Raw genomic sequence first — 21,324 nt, 5'->3', positions numbered from 1 at the left:
ACACAAACAAGATAAACCAGCTATTGCTCAAAATGATCAGAACCAAGAAAACTGAAGTTATTCTTTAATTAATTAAAGATATAGGCTGCCTCAGTCACAACACGATTTAAAACAATTGAAAAAAAATACTGTAAAACCAGAAACAAAAAAAATAGCTGAAACAAAGCACCACTATATATTGCACAAACATTTTCATTACATAAGCAGTAAAATTTATTATACAACCATACTGAGCCCTTTGAACACTCTGAATATTAGTAAATTTCACCTTCAAACCCATTATTCAATTTTTAGTGGCCTTTATTTAAGTGACTATGACTGGATTTATACTGAAAATACTTTTTGTGGATTAGAGAAATTGGATTTTAATTATGCCTCAGGAAGAGGAAGAGATTAACAACTCTAAAAAAGAAGAGATACGTGCCAATTTCTAAATTGATTATTTTCCTATCTAAACCTGCATGAGGAGACATGAGGTAGTGCTATACCTGCCATGGATAAAATAGGTTTTTACATCAGCAGCTTAAAGAAAGATGGGATAATAGCTACACCATGCTTAAACATTTTTGCATGGTAATTTGTTATATTTTTCCTTGTAAAAGTTGTAAAATGCTAATTATTCTAGAATTAATTTTGCTCTGATTAATATGTTTCTTAATTAGGGTTCTACATCAGACCAGATGGCTGTTGTCATTAAATCATGATATATTCCACTCAAATGGAAGCAGCTGGATTTTTGGATTTACTGTAATTTATTTTAAATATGTCAGAGAAGAATTGAGAATTAATTAATAACATTTGCATGAATATCTGGATTATGATCAGAAATTTTCTTTGTTGTTTTCTTTCTCCATTAACTTAGGAAAAAGATATCAGATGCTCGGCTCTAGAGTTAAAGATAATAATACTAATGGAAAGGATTTGGTTGCTTAGAAGATGAGTATAAGTCAACAATATGATGCAGAAGCAAAAAAAAGGCAAACACAAAGAAATGTATATTTTAATAAATTAAACAAAATTAGATCAGAAGTCAAATTTGTCTGAAATCAAGTTCATAGTTCAAAAGAGAAGATTTCAATGTTTTATAAAAGACTGCTACTCCTGAGTCAGCTACAAATATTCTACTGATAGCAGTTGGTTAAATTGGTATGCATTCCAAATTTCACATTGTTTCATGCAATATTTCCTCTAGAATAATGTTCTCTTGCCTAGTTCTACCACGCTGTTGGATAGGAGTTAAAAAACCAAGCATCCATCGGTAATAGAAGGGGGTTATTTTGCATGGCAAGTGTAATCCCAGAAAGCTAGTAAGAGATACAACAGAAAATACTGAAGCAAAATCAGCAAAATTGAGTATCTGCTTTGTATAGTGTGAATTTTTGAGACAAAACAACAACAACCAAGCCAAAACATTTTGTTTATTCTTCCATTCTTCTTTACAAAAAGGAGCTGTAATCCCCCTCTCAGTACAGGTGTACAAACTATCTATCCTTTGACCCTTTATGTTTATGTATTCTTCCCTTAGGTTAGTCGGATTGGAAAGAAGAATCATGGGGGAGTGATCAGTCAGACAAATGGGTATGTCTTCTCTAGTTGATTACATTTGCTGCACATTTGCAATGGAAGAGTCTTTATATTTATTGTTGCAATCTTAATGGAACATGAGCCAGTAGGGGAAGTCACTTAATCAAGGCCACCTTGTAAGCTTAGCAGCATAGCAAGGATGAGTGTCCAAATGTGTTAATATCTGGCTTGCGAACAAACAAACACACACACACACACACACACACACACACGCATTGTGAGTTAAGTCTTCAAGTTTAGGGCTTCAAAATATCTGCTTAGCTAAGTCTGGTCAGAGTACTCACATATGTACTAAAGGAAGAGCATCGTATATATTAATAGAAAACTTATTCATTCTCCAGGTTCATAAAGTAGTGCGGTATCTCATTTGTAATTTTGTAGGCATTTCTCAGGTGTATATAATCACCCCCATTTAAAAAGGGGGGAGATAATTTTTAGGAAGTAGCTCTGTCACCATAATCATCCCAAAGCAGAGTCAAAACATAGTGTCTGTTAGGAACAAAATGAAACATCAAGGATAAAATGCACATAGTTAACTCTGAGTAAAGATATTGTTTTTCATGTTGGTTCAACTTTTGTATCAAGTAAATATGATTGTTACAAAAAAGAAAAAAAATCAAATTAAAGTGAAATGTAACTGAACCACCTTTTAAAATAAAAATTTGAATATCCAAAACCATTACAAAGCATGTACTGAATCCAGAACCCTTTGGATTGTTTCTGAGAGTTTCAAAAGTGATTTGGAGATTCAGTAAGTCATTGGTGTTTCTAGATTTGAGATCTCGAACCTAACTTCAGCTTTTTTTATATGAAGAAAATAAGCAGAGAATGACCAGTTGAATGAGCTCTGTGATATCCATGTGAGTAGTTGGTTAATTATTATTAACAGAATAACAGAAATTGGAAGGGACCACGGAGGTCTTCAAGTCCAATCCCCTGCTCAAGCAGGAGGATTATATCTACAAATTATATCAGTTGGGGAAAATATTGCTGTGCTGCTCTTTCTTTAATAGAATAGAATTCTTTATTGGCCAAGTGTGACTGGACACACAAGGAATTTGTCTTGGTGCAAATGTTCTCAGTGTACATAAAAGAAAAGATACATTCATCAAGAGTCAAGAATCATAAGGTACAACACTTAATAATCGTTATAGGGTGCAATAAGCAATCGAATCATACTGGGAAACAGTCAATATAAATCACAAGGATACAAGTGACAAAGTTACAGTCATACAGTCACAAGTGGGAGGGGATGGGTGATAAGGAGTGATGAAAAGATTAATAGTAATAGTAATGCAGATAAATAAATTTGTAAATAATTGAACAGTGTTGAGGGAAATATTTGTTTAGCAGAGTGATGGCTTTTGGGAAAAAACTGTCCTTTTGTCTAGTTGTTCTGGTGTGCAGTGCTCTATAGCATCATTTTGAGGGAAGGAGTTGAAACAGTTTATGTCCAGGATGTGAGGGGTCTGTAAATATTTTCACAGCCTTTCTATCCTGTGTGATCTTTCTTTCCTGTGTGATCTTCTTGCTGTCCCCAAATCCATATTGTTTTATGCTTAACTTTCTTGACTCTCAACCTATTTACCCTATATAGTCACTGCTAATATCTCCGTCTGGCCAGGTCAGTCTCTCTCAGGTCAAGCTAGTCTCTCTCAGGTCAGTCCCTATATTCAGTCAATTTGTTAGATCAATCATCTTCCACTTGTGAGGGTGGCAAATTCTTCAAACTTTACTAAAAGCTTCATGTTTAGTTTTTGATTGTTTCTTTTTTAATGCAGCAAGATATTTTCTGCACATCCATTCTAAAAGCTCTGTGCTGAGCAATTTGGAGGCTTTTCATTCATTTCTTCATCCCCGCTATCTCTGGCTTAGAAGAGGTATTTCAAAAATTATTGAAGTGAAACTATTCAAGCTATCTCGCTGAAATTTGGCAGGGTTGATATCCCCTAAAGGGTATATACTGCATTGGAAAATTGCTATGAGTAATTTCTAGTTTACTTTTGCATTCTGCACACTATCAGGTCAGTCCCTACATCCAGATCAGAACATGGGTGGACATAATTGAATTCAGCTGGCAAAAGCAGCTTAATGTTTATGATCAACCAAATGTCAAAACAGTTAATGGGCAAAACAGGACAAAACACAAGTGAAAGAAAGGATCATAAACTGCAAGCGGGGGAAGGAGATGTGGAGAACTTAATAAATTCAGAATTGTGCAGACCAGCTAGCAACAGTGTTGTGAATAATTAGCATGGACAGTCACAAAGAAAGGGCTTTGATAGTTCCATCTTTAACTGTTTCAGGTATATAATAGCAGCAGAAAAGAATGGAAAGTAGTCATCTTTTTTTCTGGATTAAAAACAGGAACAATTTGGTGAATGAAGATGACATATCCAACATAGCTATCCCTGCTATTTCATCTTTTTTTGACAACAAATGAAGTAAAGGCATATATTTTGATGCTTCTAGAATTAAATACTGAATAAATTTAAATTGAATTACCCTTTCTTCAGATCTTCAGTGTCAATCTTCAGTTGAATCCTTTCATCTTTGATCTCATCTCTGATTTCATATTTAAATTTAACCTTGGTGGATTTGCAATCTCATACATGGTCCGCTTCTCTGACTGGGACAGAAAAATGATCTTGCCTTTTGAAGAACATATTAACTAGCTAAAGTGTAGGATTTCTAATCTTTAAATCCATAATTTTTTTTCATTCGTATCTTCTCATCACCCACAATTCTGGGCAGAGTTATTTTTGGTCAGGATAAATTTGTGAGCTCTGTAATTACTAAGCTCAGTGAGTTTCAAACAAAAAAGACAGTGGTCTTCGTGGTAAAATATTTGTGTAGATTTTTTTGAAGGGAAAGAATAATAAAACATATTACTGTTAATAACAATAATAACTTTAAACCACCATTTTAAATGCTGCTCAAGTGTTCAGTCCACATTGCTTCCTTTGACACTTTCTTGCTTTGAACACAACCCATTTCAATAGATTATTTTCCATTTCTTTTTGCAAAAAATATAGGATAGTAAATGCCTGAAGTGTAATTAGTATAAACAGTTCAGATCACAATATGGCAAATCATTAATTTGTTGATTTGACCAAAATACAATGTGAAATTAAAGAAATATGAACATCATTCAAATGATGTCTCTCTTGCAATGTTCTATCAAAACATTCCAATCTATCCAATGTTTTTGGGTGACTGCCTGCCACCCAACATACACTGAAGTTGTCAATTTGGTTGGTTCTTCCTCCCTCCTGACTTTGCCCTTCCATTTGAACTTTGGTATGGGAATAACAAACAATTAAGTATCTGCTATTTAGCTGGTTCTACAGCACCCTGGACCAATGCTACCTTGGGACATATTGGAGACATCAATAACAAAGGGGCTCACAGTGTTAATTTCAGAATGTGATACTGCAGTGCTGTTGCCACTGCCAGTCATCATCCCAATACTAAGAATTCAACTGGATTGGCTTCCAGTCTTCCTCCCTGGAAGCAATATTGGATGAAAGTATTTTGGTGAATGAGGCAAGATCTTCTCAAATGACAGGCAACAGCAGGGAGAAAGATAGAGCTAGATAACAAGTAAGAGGTAAAATGGGGAAGAGATTTATTGTCAACAATTTTCTATCTACCAAAAGTCACAGGAGCAGAAGAGAGTTGCAAAATCAAACAGTAGGTCTAGTTTTTAACTCTATCTGCACCCTGGAGGAAGAAGTTTGGTGAATTGGGACAAGGTATCCATTACTATATACATACTTTTAATAGGTTCAGTGCATGGATGCAGTTAATACCAAAAAAATCCCACTTGATTACTTTTCTTTTCTTTCTCAGTGGACCAATGTTGGCACTATTTGTGTTATAGAATCTATTACCCACATAGAACACTGTTGCTTTGTTGTTTGTCTTCCATAATCAGGAAACATTTCTACTGTCTTCTTCAGCTTCTAAACAGCTACAAAGGTCCATTTTTCATGATTGAGGAGTCCTCTGTGTATGAATAGTTACTTTTCAATAGTTACTCTTTAAATCCATTTTTCCTCAGATACCTAACCTCCCCTTTCTATAAAGAAATGAAATATCCATTGTTGATTATATCATTTTGTTTTGGGAAATGGTGTTTCTTTCTTCTTTCCCCAAAGAAAAGCAAATCAAATCCACTTGGGACCATCTAAAGTTCCACAATTTTAAAGGTGTAACACAGTTGGGGGAAAGAATCATTACCTCTACAATATTTATTACACCAATGGTTACCACCACCCCTTTTTTTTCTTCCACTATATGAGCATCATGTAAATTAACCATGCATGAACTGTCAATCTTCCATCAGTTCAATGGAACACAGGGACTATCACAAATGGAAAATGCCTAATTTAAAATATGCTAGCTAAGGTCTTGTTGCACCTCTGCTGCTTTGGGAATGCAATAGCTTCAAATTAGTTTCCAGAGAAAGCCCTGCAATAAAGCAGGAGTCATCATGTTTACAGCTTTGCTTTGCTGAAGCTTTGTGCTTACTGCAATGTTTACAAAGTATGCCTTGTGGTTTCACTGAACCCCTGAAACCATAAACTGGCATGAATTTCCTCCATTTCTTGTCTGAGGATTTCCAGGTTGCTAAGAATTGGGGAATATTTATTTTCTCAGGAAATGCCACGGTTCTTTTGGATTCCCTCTCACCTTCTTTTTTCTCAGATGCTAGCTAACTGAATTTTGCAACTTTGCTGAACATTTTCTGGAGCCCGCTGTACATTTTGAAAATTCTGGAATCGGTTTTAGAAGACTGCTCTGGAAAACCCTGGAAGGCAATCATAAAGAGCTGCAGTTACCAGGCTGTGTAGTAGATTGGTTCATCTTAGTCAGCAACCTCTTTCTCTTTAGGAAAAAGAGCCAGGAAAAGGCATTAACAGAACAATCAGATTGAAAAAGCATTTCCCCCCTGTAATTAATAACATAGATGGAAGAATCTTCACTGGTAGTGGAACAACATGTTCCAAAAATATTCTGTCCTATCCATTTAATAAAGGTTCAGGAAATACCTGGTCATCAAAAATAAGAACAATAATTGTAAATTACTATATCCCATAACAGATATAATTATGAGTAATTGATCTGAGTTTGCTCCTCCTCAGAAGTGTTGTCTGAGTTCTAAATTGTAGGGAAACTGGGTGCCTGGGCTACAACAGCAGCACGAGAACATCATCTATTTCAACTAATTTCCCAGGTCTATAGCAAAAGCTCTTTGAGTAGCATACAATAATATCCTGCTCAAATTTACTTCCAAATTAAACTCCAATTTAGCTGATTGGTAAAGCAATTGGTTAAAGCTATCAATTAAAGCAACTGTTCAAACATCAAGGATAACATTAATCAAAAGACTACCTGTAACGCAAGAGCAATAATATAAATGAAGGAAGGAAGGTAGGTAGGTACAAGCTGTTCCTTTCTGGAGATATATCCCAAAGTTTAAAGGTAGCAACTGAGCTCTCCAAAGGTCCCTCAGAAACGATCTTATAATTTAGATATCCACAGACAGGAAGACACAGTAGACAGAAGCAATTGGAAGAGTATGTGAACTTCTCTATACACACATGAATTGCCATCTGTCTCAGTTGAACACCGAATAAAATGGACAGACATGTTCTAGGTCAGAGATGTACAGTAATCCCCACCCCTAGAATGCAATTCAGTTCAGGAAAGGTATATGAGAAAAAGAAGACAAGTCTATGGTGCAAATAAAATGAATTAATTGCTGGGTAAGCACATGCATCCAGCAGTGCCAAGAAATTGTCTTTTATACTAGCCAGAGGAAGTTCACACATTACATTAATCACAAGATAATTGCAAGTAATTGATTAAATATTGAAATTCCTTGCATAAGTTACCACACAGTGAGTCATCACAGATTATTGCTTTTTATTACATTTGGCAAATACCTCATTACCCCCATTCATACAATCATTTAAACTCAGGGATAGTTAAAAACATCCTGTGTTTTGCTGTTTTGCTAAATTTTGCTAAACAAAGCACTGGCCTCGTGCAAGGAGTACAGGCACAAAATTTAACTTTTACATGTTTCATTCCCCCAAACCAATTTGCAGTCCAAGGTTCTGCAATTTGCATGCAGTGGATACACACAGACCATAAAAGTTGTTGGCAGATCTGAAAAGTTTGCTTTATTTTGAAGTAATGCAAAAGAAAGTCCATTCAACTCTGGTCCAAATTTCAATGTTAGTTGTAAAAATCTGAATCTTCGTATCTAGTACTACCAAATCTAGACAGTGGAAATCCAAAGGATCACTAGATAGCTATCATAACTATAGATACATAGATAACATTTCTCCTTCCTCATGAACATTAATTTATTTTAAACACGTGATATAGTTTTATCTGAATTTTCGAGTTTCGAGGGCCAATATAATTCAATTCCTTTACCAAGGAGGAGCCACTTTCCATCATCTATGGATGGATAGGCAGAGAGGCATGAGGGGATAGTGGGAGTAAAAGACCCCCCCTTTCTGTACACATGTAAGCTCCACTCATCACCAGACCTCGGAGATGTTGACCTCCCCCCCACTGCTTAAAGTGCCCTTATAAGAAAACATTCACAGCAAGCTGAATTGAACCTGAGTAACAACAGGAAAAGGACTCAGTCAGGAACTTATCACCCAGCAAACTAAATTATTTTCTATTCATTGACCATATCTCAGATAGAGTAGGACTAGCATGCTGATCTGGTAGAAAGGGACAAACAATAAGAAGGTCACACAAATTGGCCACTGCAGGAGGCAGATAAAAAATCTAGCAAGTTTCACAAGTGATATGTCTCCAAGAGTAAAAATAATCCTTGGTGCTGCATATAGTACACAAACCAATCCTTGCAAGCAAATCTTAGCTTATAAATGCAGTGAAGTTCCTTCCATATTGCGCTTAGAAAGTGGCTTCTCCCTGGCAAAGGAATTGAATTTTGTTGCCTCCTTATCAATACAATAGGAATATCAGCAGTTTGGTGCAAGCAGAAGTGTGTTGCACAATAATTGTATTTGTTCTGTTAAGTTAATTAATAGGGGCATGATTATATTCCATTTTTAACTAGAATATCACTACAGAATGATTGATTAATAGCAAGGCAAAGTTGTGCTCATGGGCTGGAGCTTCCTTCTCAGTGACAAAATTCCAGCTTCAAGTATTACTGGGCAGAAGATAGAAGCTGTAGAACCTGGGATCAGATGGGCAGAGCATAGGTAGGCTGATGGGAAACCTTTAGTCTCCATTATAGTCCATCCTATTCCTTAATTATAGGATTCACTGTAAGCCCTCATTTATTCTGTGCACAACTAACACAGAACACAAGAAAAAAGCTGACTAGCACCAACTTACAGTGTGTTTTACAAGTGGTTTGTGGCCAGTTTGATAAAGTAAAATGCACACAGAGAGCGAGAGCGAGAGGGAGGGGGGAATTTGGAACATTTATTGTAATACTTTTAACCAAACTTCCCCAAACACTGCCTCTTCCATATGCAGTTTAAAATTCATAGAATTCTTACCTAACATTGTTCATAATCATAGTTTTGTAATTGTGTTCATCATGTATCAGAAGAGTTTATAGGAGCTTCTCAGTAATAGTAATATGGTATGTAGCCTAAAGCAATTGACAGTAGAATTAAGTCTTTGCCCTTTCTTACTGATGAATCTGCTCTTGTTTTCCAGTTGGGATTTTCTTAAATACTTGATCCAGGACTGAGGTATCGTAAAACAGAGACGTACTGGGAAATGAGAACACCAAATGTCTCATTTTTCATTCCCCAATTTGGCAAGTAAGCACCAGACGTATTGTGAATTTAACAATTCTACCTGCCACCAAACAAAGCTTAGGTGGTAGGCGGTGGAAGCCTGAGCAAGAGGACAAATGCTTAAGCCAGCAAAAACTCAGCAGCTGAGGGAACTGCTTGTAAGATCTCAGCACTTGCATGAAAATTACTTGCAACACTGAGCTGAAAAAGTTCATTCCACAACAGGAAGTATCTGCTCCCAAATAAGACATGGTCACATGTGGCTAAAATTATTCACAGTTGTATCATATAAGCCTTCTGTTTTAACTATTGCAAGTAAAATGATTCCAAATGATGGTGCTATGCATAAGAGACTTCTAAAAATACATCTAAATCTACCTTCCAAAAATACCTGGATGTACACTACCTTTATTTAGCTGTGTTATTTTTAAACTTTCTTATGAGTAAGGATCAAAATGACTAAGACTGACATGGGATTTCAAGCATCCAGCTTATTTCTGTAGAGTGGAATGATCTGGGACAAAATCTCACTCCAATCCTTTTGTTCACCTTGACTAGCAGTAGCTCTGAAAGAGCTCAGGCTTTTCTTACCCTGACACCTAAATTCCTCATTATTTGAAAGGGAAGATGGAATGTAGGATCCTAAAAGAACATTAAAGAACTTTGTGTTCACTAAACTATCCACAGAATTGCTATTGAGGAAAAGTGATCCGATCTTTGCCAAAAACATAAAATAATGGGATGAAACTCATGAACAGAGTTCATGCTTTTCACCTGGAATGTCCCAAGTTCAATCTTGAAGACCTCAAGGTTGCACTGAGAAAACTCTTTCTGAAATCCCAAGGAATGATAGCCATGTCAATGTTGAGCCTGACCAACAGTATTTCTAGGACCCACAGCTAGTAGTAGCATCCAGCCAACTTTGGCTGAGGTTGAAAAGGCTAAGCAGCAGTGGTAGGATTCAATTTCTTTTTACTACTGGTTCTGTGGGTGTGACTTGGTGGGTGTGGCAGGGGAAGGATACTGTAAAATCTCCAGTCAGAGGTGGGATTTGCTGGTTCTCCAAACTACTCAAAATTTCCGCTACCAGTTCTCTAGAACTGGTCAGAACCTGCTGAATACCACCTCTGCTAAACAGGATTCAACTTGGTTAATATTTGATGAGAGCACCGGGACATTATGGAAAAGAGAGATACTTTTGCACTTATTTAATTATTTATTTATTTATTCAATTACTTATATGCCCCTTTCACCATTTATTCAATTATGAATAAATGGTGAAAGAGGGGGTATAAGTATCCTGTCTCTTATTATGAAACTTGTTTTCTATATTATACTTTAATTATCTACCAAGAGAAAACATCATAAAGGAACTTTTCCGATTGATTTTTTTCTTGATTGAACAGAGTGAGCAGACAGGGAAAGTTAAGACTGATAGAATATGAATAACAGAAAACATCCTCCTCCTTTACCTTCAGAAGTGAAGTAAACCCCTCAAGAGAATTTCAAAATAAATTCATAAGCATTCTGAAAATGAGGTCCAAAAGGAAAAAAAGAGGACTCTTGGAGAAGAGAAAAGTGTGAGAAATTGCAAAGCAGATTTCAGGGCATTGTTGTGAAAGGGATAAAAAGAAAACCAAAATAGTGTAATCTGAAAGATGTCCTATCCCCTCCCCTGAAAATTGTATAATTCTACAAAATATGTCAAAATGAATGAAATGTTTGGAGAGTAGAGATCTCTATAAAATATAATTTCAAAAAGTGCCTCTGTGTGTGTGTGAGAGAGAGGGGGGTGGGGTGGGGAGGGAGGGAGGGAGGGAGAGAGAGAGAGAGAGAGAGAGAGAGAGAGAGATTGCCTTAACATTCTTCCTATATTTTATACTGTCCCATCCATTGTCAGCCTGCAATAACTCCCTTCCTACAGAACCAATATAGTCTTCAGTAGATATCAAAAATCCAGACAGACATTAGCACCCTCAATATAAAGCACAGTTTAATCATTTAACTTCTCTTCCAAAGTTAAGAGCATCGGTGGTGCAGTGGTTAGTACTCACTTCTGATGATTGCTGGCAGTTCAAATCCCACCAGGCTCTAGGTTGACTCAGCCTTCCATTCTTCTGAGGTGGGTAAAAAGGCTCCAATCCATTGTCTATTTTCAGCAATGAGTGGTGCAGTGGTTAGAATGCAGTACTGCAAGCTACTTCTGCTGACTGCTGGCTGCAGTTCAGCAGTTCAGTTTTCACCAGGCTTAAGGGTAACTCAGTCTTCCATCCTTCCGAGGTGGGTAAAATGAGGACCCAGATTGTTGGGGGCAATATGTTGACTCTGTAAAACCACTTAGAGAGGGCTGTAAAGCACTATAAAGCAGTATATAAGTCTAAGTGCTATTGCTATTGGTATTCATTCCCAAATCCTCTGATTTTCTTTTTCACTGTGACTTTTTCCATATACTTTACCATCATTTTATTTAGCAGATTTAGTGTGTTATTTGGAATTCAGTACCATCACCTGCATTTTCCTTTAACTATATAAATTTTAAAGCTGGGTCAGTAGTATATAAAAGCCAAAAATAGTAATTCTGTATTAATGCCTGTTAGATTCTATTTTTAAAGGGAAAATACCCCTGAATTACTTTTTTCAAAGAAGATAAGAAAATTTTGGTAGGTGAATTGTGTTCTTCTACTTTTCCAAGGTGCAGGCGTGAGTGAATGTCCTGTGACTCCTTGGCTCCTCACCCTTCAATTAAATCCTAAGAATGGCACTACGTAGTGATGTGGTGCCTAAATATTACTGTGACCCTGCAGAGAATCTCCAAAGCTCAAAGAATCTTCCATCCGGCTATTAAAATCTTACAAGCTTTTGTTGAAATTTCACAACACATTACAATGTTGAGATATTTCAAAGATTTCTTGGAGAAGGGCTTCCAACAAATATCCTGATAGATATGGATGCCTCACAGCCAACCGCTAAATTATGATTAAAAGGAGCTTTGTCTTAATTCTGTACGGATACATACAGATAGAGGGTGGGGCAGGAAAAGGAGAGAGAGAAAATGGACTGCAAAATATAACACATTTATCCAAATATCCCAGCTCAGACTTTGATTTTTGAAACTTGAATGCTCAGTCCAATCCTGTAATCCAAAAGGTTCCTGTATACATTCTGTAAAACTACACAAAACATAGTTACTAGGTATAAAGCAGTGGTGGGATTCAAATTTTTTTACTACTGATTCTGTGGTGTGGCTTGGTGGGTGTGGCAGGAGGAAGGATACTGTAAAATCTCCAGTCAGCGGTGGTATTTGCTGGTTTTCCAAACTACTTAAAATTTCAACTACCTGTTCTCCAGAACTGGTCAGAACCTGCTGAATACCACCTCTGGTATAAAGCAATTTAGAGTGATCCTTATCTCATTTTTGATTAAAGTCTAATAGCATAAGAGCAGCATAAAAGAAATAAAAAGAAGTCCAGAGAGAGGAAGGAAATAGACAAAAATTATCTTGAATCAGCAAGTTGCCTTAGAAATATGACAAGTGTTTTCACAAATAATTACACATAATTATTACAAATAATTACATAAGTTACATAAAATAATTGTCCAAGCTACAGTGTTCTTTTTAATATTTTGATTGAAACTTTAAAAGTGTAATATCTAAAATAAGTCTACCTTGGAACTTATTAAATTGCTTGCATTTTGGTGCCAAACATCCCAAGAGAAAACTAAACTTGGAATAAGCGTTGCTCGGTTTATTATATTACCTGTTTCATTTATTAATTAATTTATCTACTTATATTTAATAGGACTTCCAAGAGCTTACTAAATTTAAGTTGTAATTGTAACATATTATAAATTAGATAAGTGGAGTGGAGTTTAACGAATAGCACAGAAGGATTTAATGAAAATTGGAAACATGTATGTCCAAACATTATTGGAATTCAATTAAGCACATACCAGTACCATTGATAGAACATTAGAAAACCATATGCAAAGTATTAATGTCTGCATCACCAGAGACAATATTAGTTTCAGAAACTAACATCTGAAATTAAAAGCATCCTCAAAACACATAATTTACTAAAAGACAGTAAAGGGAGCAGAATACAGAGGGAATATGATTTCTAAAACATGTTATTTTCTTTACTGAAGTCTCTTATCATCCATTTTGCAAGATCTTTTCTATATATTTTACACTGGGATTTTACAGTGGGTTGCTAAAATATTTATAACCCTGGTAGTATGAGACAGATTAGTATTTTTATGAGAATGTGCTAAAATTCACAGATTTTAATGAAAGCATTCAAAAATTCATCTTTTCTCCCATAAAGACAGAAAGACCTTGACATTTTAAACAAGTGAAAATAAAAAAATGAAATGGCCCCCATCTAGCAGAGGAGTGTGAAGCTTTAGCATACTGGGGATCAATATTGTATTTATTTAGGGGTATATGTGGGGTGCTGAATCTTGTTTATTCATCTCTTTTTTCTTCTGTCCCTTCTCTTCCTAACAGGCCTTTTCATGGATGCAGGGCAAGCAAATAAGAGATGGTTTGCTTAATGCTCAGGATTTCATCCAGTAAATCATTTTATTTTGTTCTATATTTATTGTACTAACGTTCAAGAATGTATTCATACACAGGCAAAAATTAAATTATAATTCTTCTAAATGTGGAAAAAACTGAATCAACCGATCTGTTTATCTGTGGTTAACAGCAGGGATTTAGCACAAGATATGATGGTAATCATTTAGATCTGATGGGTTTACAGCAGGATTCATTTATATCATAGTAAATAGCTCTGTGGGTGGAGTTAATGATCACTAGTGGCCAGAGCTGCAGGAAATTCTGGCTGTTATAGGCCAATATATTTGGATAGTGTCAGACTGGAATATGCTGCCGAAAACCAGGACTTCCAGGGAAAAATGAGAACTGAAGATGCTTCTGCTGAGAGCAGAGCAGACAAAGACAGTGGAATGAAGTGCCAGTGAGCAGATTGCTTTTTCATACTTTCTTTCTGGACAAGGAGAGAACCAAGATTCACCCACAGCTGCTCCTGTTCAGGAGACTTCAATACAGTGATCTCCAATGGATTTAGAGTTCTGGGAGATGAGGGAAAACCATTCTTGCCAAACCATCCTTGGTACTATTGTGGGCACATACTTCCTCTAATCACCTTTTGAAATGTTTATTAATTGGTTTTACAGGTATTAGGAACATTTGGAATGACAAGTTTTACCGGGTCTCCTTCCATCCTTTGCAAAAGAAAATTTAAATACAGGTTTAAGGCCTTTAAAATTTTCTTTCTTTGGAATAAACAACGAAAGGGTGATTAAAACATTAATTTTGGAAAGTTACAAATGGGCTAATGGTCCAGTTGGATTTGAAATAAGATTTTGAAATGAATGATAAGAATATTTAAGAAACTTTCTTGTTAGAAAATGCTGTTGTTTTGAATTCAATCATGAACTGAAAACAAAACAGGTGATATTTGGAAGGTTGGACACTAAAGGAAAGCAGAAGGATTTACTAATACAAATGCAGCAAACTACTTTGGGATATATGGACCCAGAAACTGCTATTAGGGACAGTGTACCAGAAAAAAGATGTAGTAATGTGTGTGTGTTTGTGTGTGTGAGATTGTGGCTTAAAAGAACCACCAAAGATTCGATATTAATCCAAGGAAAACAGCTTTATTGTAGCATTTCTGCAGAAACGGGTTCCTGCCCTGGCAGATGGGAGGAACCCAGAGCAAAGTTTGCATTCTATTTTATACCTAACCTACCGCCCCATCCTGTAGGATGGCTTGGTTTACAATCTACCTATTAAATTTCAGTATACAATTCATTACCTAATATGGGACATCAGAAAGTTAGAGCCTCTTTAACACGTACACATTTTCCCAGATTTTCCCAGAGCACAACGTGTGACTGTTCAATTCCCCTTTCTTGCAGTAGAAATGTATCAACTGGTAATCTTGAGATTTGAGGCACAACTACACAATACACAATGGATGAATGAAACTTCAGATATCTTAATAATTAAGAGGGATATACAAATAACAAACCAAAAGAGTGAACTGTACAACTGGTTATATTGAATTTACAAAAAGACTTGTTAAATTTTTGAAGAGTTATGTAAGAAAGTATAAAGAAAAAATGAAAAGAAATCAAGTTGAAGGGATTAAAGATCAAGATAGTAAAAAAATAAAAAGTGGGGGGAGTTGGTTTATTTGATCAAGGTTAAAATAGATATGTTATTTCTGGTAATCCTTAATGGACTTTTACTGACTAGGACTGAACACAAGGTTTTATGGATTTGTCTATAGGTAAGAGATCAGAAATCGGAAGAAGAGATCATTTGTTGTATTTTAATAAAAGTTGATAAGCTACCAAAATTGTTTATACTTATTAGGATGAAGAGGGAAATATTTCTTTATATAATTCTTTTTGAGGTTTTTTAAATATATCATGTTATTTCTTTCCTATTTTTCTTTCTATATTTTTTATACTTTTTATTCTTTTGTTTTTCTTTGTATTAGGTTGTTTTTATCTGTTTAAAGATAAAGTTTAATAAAATTACAATAAAAAAAGAATGCTACTGAGAATCATGCCGCGGCACTTGGTGGATATATTATGATGACATTAATAAACAAATTTTCAGAATATTTGGAGGCTGTGAGAGAGCCACAAATATCCCTTATTTCCTTTTTCCACCCACACATAGCCTGTATGAGTATACCAAACAACATGCAACATTGATGAGTGCCAGCAGCAGCTCTGAGGTCTGTGGAGGATCATTTGCTTAGGTGCTTTTCTCTGTGTCTGTGTTTACAGCTGGTGCATTTTTTAAAAGATCAGCCTGTGTTTGGGAGATCCCACTGAGACCCCTGTTGTAATTATACGGAACATCAAGAATCCACACACTGATAGCATGTGTTGAATTCCAAGTGAAAGGTGATAATAAAAAAACAAACTCTTATGGGACTATATTGACTTGTAGCTGGCCAATATATCAAGGTAGCTGCGCCATTAGGACTGGACTGTTAGGTGTAAATATGCATCTTTATAAAACAAAAACCATGGCACCAACATGCCTTTGGTTAAAAAAAAAGAGAGAGAGAGAGAGATAAAGATTCAGAGTTCCTCTTTTCTTCTTCCTACTTCTGCCCTAGACAAACTCTGGGGAAATTAAAAAACAAATAAAGGTGCCAGAAAGTTGTTGCTGTTTTATTTTAAGAAAAGCAGAGACAAAGTGAGCGTGACACATCACACAGAGTAGATAGGCCTGAAACAGCCCTTTTTTTTAAAAAAAAAAAAAAGGCAGTTTGAGCTTCAGCAATGTGAGATCTGATTTAAGAGAAGAAGGGGAAGCAACTATCCACAGGGAAGCATTAAAATGTTTCACTTTGGGAAGATGAAGAGGAAAATAACAGGGATAATAAACAAGATTAAACCTGCCATGTTTCATTTGGATACATTGAAGGGTTTCCATACAGATAATGTTTTGCAATATTTGTTCTGTATCTCTTTTAAGGCAGAAGCAGCAGGAATGGAAAACGGTGTATGGCGGTCCTTCTGGTTTTAGGAAGACACTGTTGTGTGATTCATCTGCAGACATGGAGAAGGCTCTGCAAATCTAGTCTGGAAGTGCCGATTCTAGCTCAATGGGGGCACTGGAAGTGCAAATACCCTAAACCAGGGGTGTCCAACCTTGGCAACTTTAAGACTTGTGGACTTCAACTCCCAGAATTCCTCAGCCAGCTTTGCTGGCTGAGGAATTCTGGGAGTTGAAGTCCACAAGTCTTAAAGTTGCCAAGGTTGGACACCCCTGCCCTAAACTATCCAGTAACAAAAACATTGTACTCCAATATAAAAACAAACATTTCCAAAGTATGAAATAAAAGTGGGATATAAATGTAACAGCAAAGAGTAATAATTTTAGAATTGAAACAGACAAGCATTTGTCAGGTAAGACTCCAAACTTAACAACTGTTGATAAGAAAGGGGGAAAAGTCTGGAGAGTGGACATGGCGATATCTGGAAACAGCAGAATTCCATTAGTCCTCAACTTATGACCACAATTGAGCCCCAAATTTATGTTGCTAAGTGTGAACTTTGCCCCATTTTATGACTTCTCTTGCCACATCTGTTAAGTGAATCACTGCAGTTGTTCAATTAACAACACGGCTGTTTTAGGTTTTTTTGAACAAGTTTTTTTATTTTTATAACATACAAAATAACAAATAAAACCATCTTTCAGTTATACAGTGTGTCGGTTTGGTGTATATATCATGTGCACAATATCTGTAATTCTTTCCTCTTAACTTTACATTCGTATTATATTCTAATCAACATTCCATATCATATTATCTCATTATTTCGTTTCCAGGCTATCTTTAAAAACAAAACTAAATTCTTACTTATATTTATAGTATAACTTATTTAAAAATAATCAATTATAATATATTATTACTATTACAATATACTTCAATTCCTTACTGTTCTATCTAGCCATTGATAAATTAAATGCCAAATCTGATGTATTTGCACATATGAATACCAATTCATCTTTATCTCTTGTTCATATTCTAGTTCTTGCTTTGTTTTGAGTTCATCCTTTTCATTTAAAATTTCAGTATGTCTAACAATATTTTCCATTTTAAATACATTTGGATACGCAAATGTCTCTATTGTTGATAACCATACTGGTATTTTCAAATAATATTGTTCCCTTATTTTCTCCCAGTTGATAGTAAATCGTCTCAAATATAATGTTTCCGAAAGTATCCATGTGGTTTACTTTCCTTATACCAAAAAAATGCATGCCACCCCAATTGCAAATCATGACTTTCCAATGTTAACAGTCTAGTATTTCTCAAAACAATCCATTCTTTCATCCACATCAATATTACTGCCTGATAATATAATTCCCAATTGGGTAGTCCAAAATCTCCTCTCATTCTAGTGTCCTGTAATAGTTTTAGTTTGATTCGTATCTTCTTTCCCTGCCATATATATTTCAACATCATTTTATTTAAATCCTCAAAGTATTCTTTCCCTAATTTTATTGGAATCATCTGAAACAAGTATAATATCCTTGGTAGTATGTTCACTTTATTGTAGACATGGTTGTTAAGGGAATCTGGTTTCCCACCTGACTTTGCTTGCCAGAAGGTTGTAAAAGGTGAGCACATGACCACAAGGATCCTGCAACTGTCATAAATGTGAATGAAGCATGTCAAGCATGTGAATGAAAATCACATGCCCATGGGGAAGCTGCAATGGTCATAAGTGTGAAAAATGGCCATAAGTCACTTTTGTTCTGTGCTGTTATAACTTTAAATGGTCACTAAATGAACTGTTATAAGTCAAGGATTGCCTGTAGAAGAAAAAGAACTGGAGAAAATCACAACTTACAAAAACCTTATTCTCAAAATAGCACAGAAATATAGCATACTTTTAGCACAAGGGAAAACAACATTAAAGCTTATGACTGATCACTTTATAGAAGCCAAGAATTGAAAAACACAAATGAAGCCCAAAATAATATTAGACTTATCAACCAAAAGAGTTTTGACAGGTCTGGTGTTGAATGAGGGATCAGACTCATTGACCAATTATTCATATCAACACCAACAAGCTTGTCACATTCCTCTGTCAGGGTTTTCTAAGTATGAAAGTGAAGTTGCAACATGGTACATTGTCTACAACAATCTCAGAAGCAAAGAAAAGCCACTGAGTCACAAAACGCTACAAAACAGATCCATATTTAAAGCACCTGCCTTTTCAGCACTTCATGGGAAGTAGGGTGTAAACAGAGAACAATTTAGTCTCTGTCCCTTCTTTGTCTATCGCTTTGCCTATTCTGTTCAATAATATTGCTTACACCACTTCCTTCATATTTTTTCTTCTTTGTATGCTTTATGGGTTCTTTCGCTCTTTAATCCTACCAGATGGTGGGGTTTGCCTATCTTTATAATGACTTTCTTGTAACTAAATCTCCCTTCTATTAGTTGCAAGAGAACTAATTTTTGTTCAGGATAAATTCTTGCTCTCAGAAATGTTCACATGCACACACAGAACACTTCAGCATCCAGCAAAAGGCTATGAATTGCTTTGAAACCAGTGATTTAATTAGCTGCCATGAAGAGGCGATCTGTGGAGCTGGTTTGATGGTGTTATTCAGTCAAAACTCAATGGAACCAGAGTAACTCTCAAAATTCTAATAATAGTCTTATTGGAAAAGCAACTAAATTCAGTGTGTAAGAAGGAATGGTTTGAGAGGATGAAGCAAAACAAATTTTGGAAACTTAAAAGCAAAAAGAAATGAATGCAGAAAGAATGTTAAGAGAGGCAGAGAAACATAAGGTTTATATAAGCGGTGTGCCCAAGTTTTCTTTGAGTAGAAAAACAGGAGCTACCATGGAATTATTTTTATAAGAAATACTCTTAATATTCTTAAGCAAATGGTGCTTAAGCAGATGGTAGCAACAAACAGATTCTGCAGTTGTCTGTTGCTGTTTGCTTGAAATATTTGTAAAACAACATTTATTTGTGAAATTGGTGTAGAAGAGCGAGCCTGTATATAATTTAGACAAAATTACTTCCCTGAACTATACACTTGAGGGCCAGTTGCATTTAAAATTTATGCACAGCTTTCCCCACACCAGCCTAAGGCCTGCAGCAGCAACCAGCAGAGAGGATAAAGAAGAGAAAAGCACAGGGGCAGGTGGGAGGGCCGATCCTGTGCTTTTCTTTTCTTTCTCCTTTCAGCTGAGGCTTTTTTTCCTCCTCTCAGCTGATTGGAGGCTCAGCTTTTTTTTACTACCAGTTTGGCTGAACCAATCCAAACCAGTAGCATACCACCACTACATACAACTTACCACAGGACCCTATATTTAAGCCAGAAGGAGTAGCTAGTCATGAGGCAGCCTATGCCAACGAGTTCTTATCTACCGCAGCCCATGGACACAATATTGCATCTTATGTTCCAACCCTTTTATTTTAATCACTAGTCCCACAGTTTAATTTCTAATGTATTATTCTGTAACCACTGTAAAACAACTGGTTACACTTTCAAAATCCATTCCTTCCAATGGTTCATCATTTCATATTTCAATCATCATTTCAGTGAGTAACCAAATCCTGGCTAGGCCTGAAACCAGAAGATAGGCCTCAATTCTGAGGCTGTGCATTGTTGCAGTATTTTCACTGCAAATTATCTGTCCATATCCTTAGCAAAAGATATTTGTCCTCACTCCAGCAGGTTGCTGATAAGGAGGAAATGAGATGGACGAAGAGTGAGAAAAGATTTAAGAGTAAGAAAAAGAAAGGCATAAACAAAGAAATGATATCTAGGCTTTAGTCCTGCCCGTTTTTTATTCTGGCTCACCAATTGCCTAAAATGGCCCAATAACATGATCCCTGGGGAAAATAGCCTTTGAAAGAACAGATTTTCTTATCCCTAGTTTATACAATTCTGACACCACCTTCATTTTTCATCTATAGTAGAAAGGATAAGCATCTAACAATTCAGCTATATTTATTTAAACTATAGGGATAGAAAATCCCCATTTACAAATTCCCATTTGGTTGTTACTTCTGTTGAAACCAGTTAGTACTCTCTTCAGTGGCCTTGGAGATGATAAAATGTATCTATGTACTTCAGATAGACTTAATGCAGTCAGACATGCATGAAATCTTCAAGGAGTAGTTTCAAATCCCCCTAAAACAAAAGAAATTCAGGCATAGCATATCAGTTCATCGCTTTGTTCTTCTACAGCAAAAACCAGCCCCCAACCCTTATAAGCTCATTATTACTGCAAAGAAAATATGCACAACATAATTTGCTACACTTTACTTATTCATTTATTTAAGAATTAGTTATACAAACACTTATGGAAGCTATTGTAGTTAAAATGTAACAGTATTATTTTCA

The 21,324-nt window shown here is 35.8% G+C and overlaps 1 long non-coding RNA gene across 2 annotated transcripts in view; it reads right to left on the bottom strand.

Annotated features, from left to right (window-relative positions):
* Window positions 1-4,362: 4,362 nt before the first annotated feature.
* Window positions 4,363-21,324, bottom strand: part of LOC148133461 (uncharacterized) — a 43,229-nt gene continuing 26,267 nt past the window's right edge. Inside the window, exon 3 of one of the 2 annotated variants that reach the window (XR_015747409.1) lies at window positions 4,363-6,397. This is a non-coding gene — a long non-coding RNA (uncharacterized LOC148133461). Of the gene's footprint in view, window positions 6,398-20,705; window positions 21,112-21,324 lie in introns of those variants that run through there. The other variant, XR_015747411.1, reaches the window with a different exon arrangement.

This window comes from Notechis scutatus, chromosome 1, assembly GCF_049901735.1.
Source record: "Notechis scutatus isolate UNSWTSFEM ecotype Mainland chromosome 1, rNotScu1.2, whole genome shotgun sequence".
NCBI classification, from domain to species: Eukaryota; Metazoa; Chordata; class Lepidosauria; order Squamata; family Elapidae; genus Notechis; species Notechis scutatus.
The sequence above is the reverse complement of the archived record's forward strand: the minus strand, read 5'-3'. Positions and strand labels throughout refer to the sequence as shown.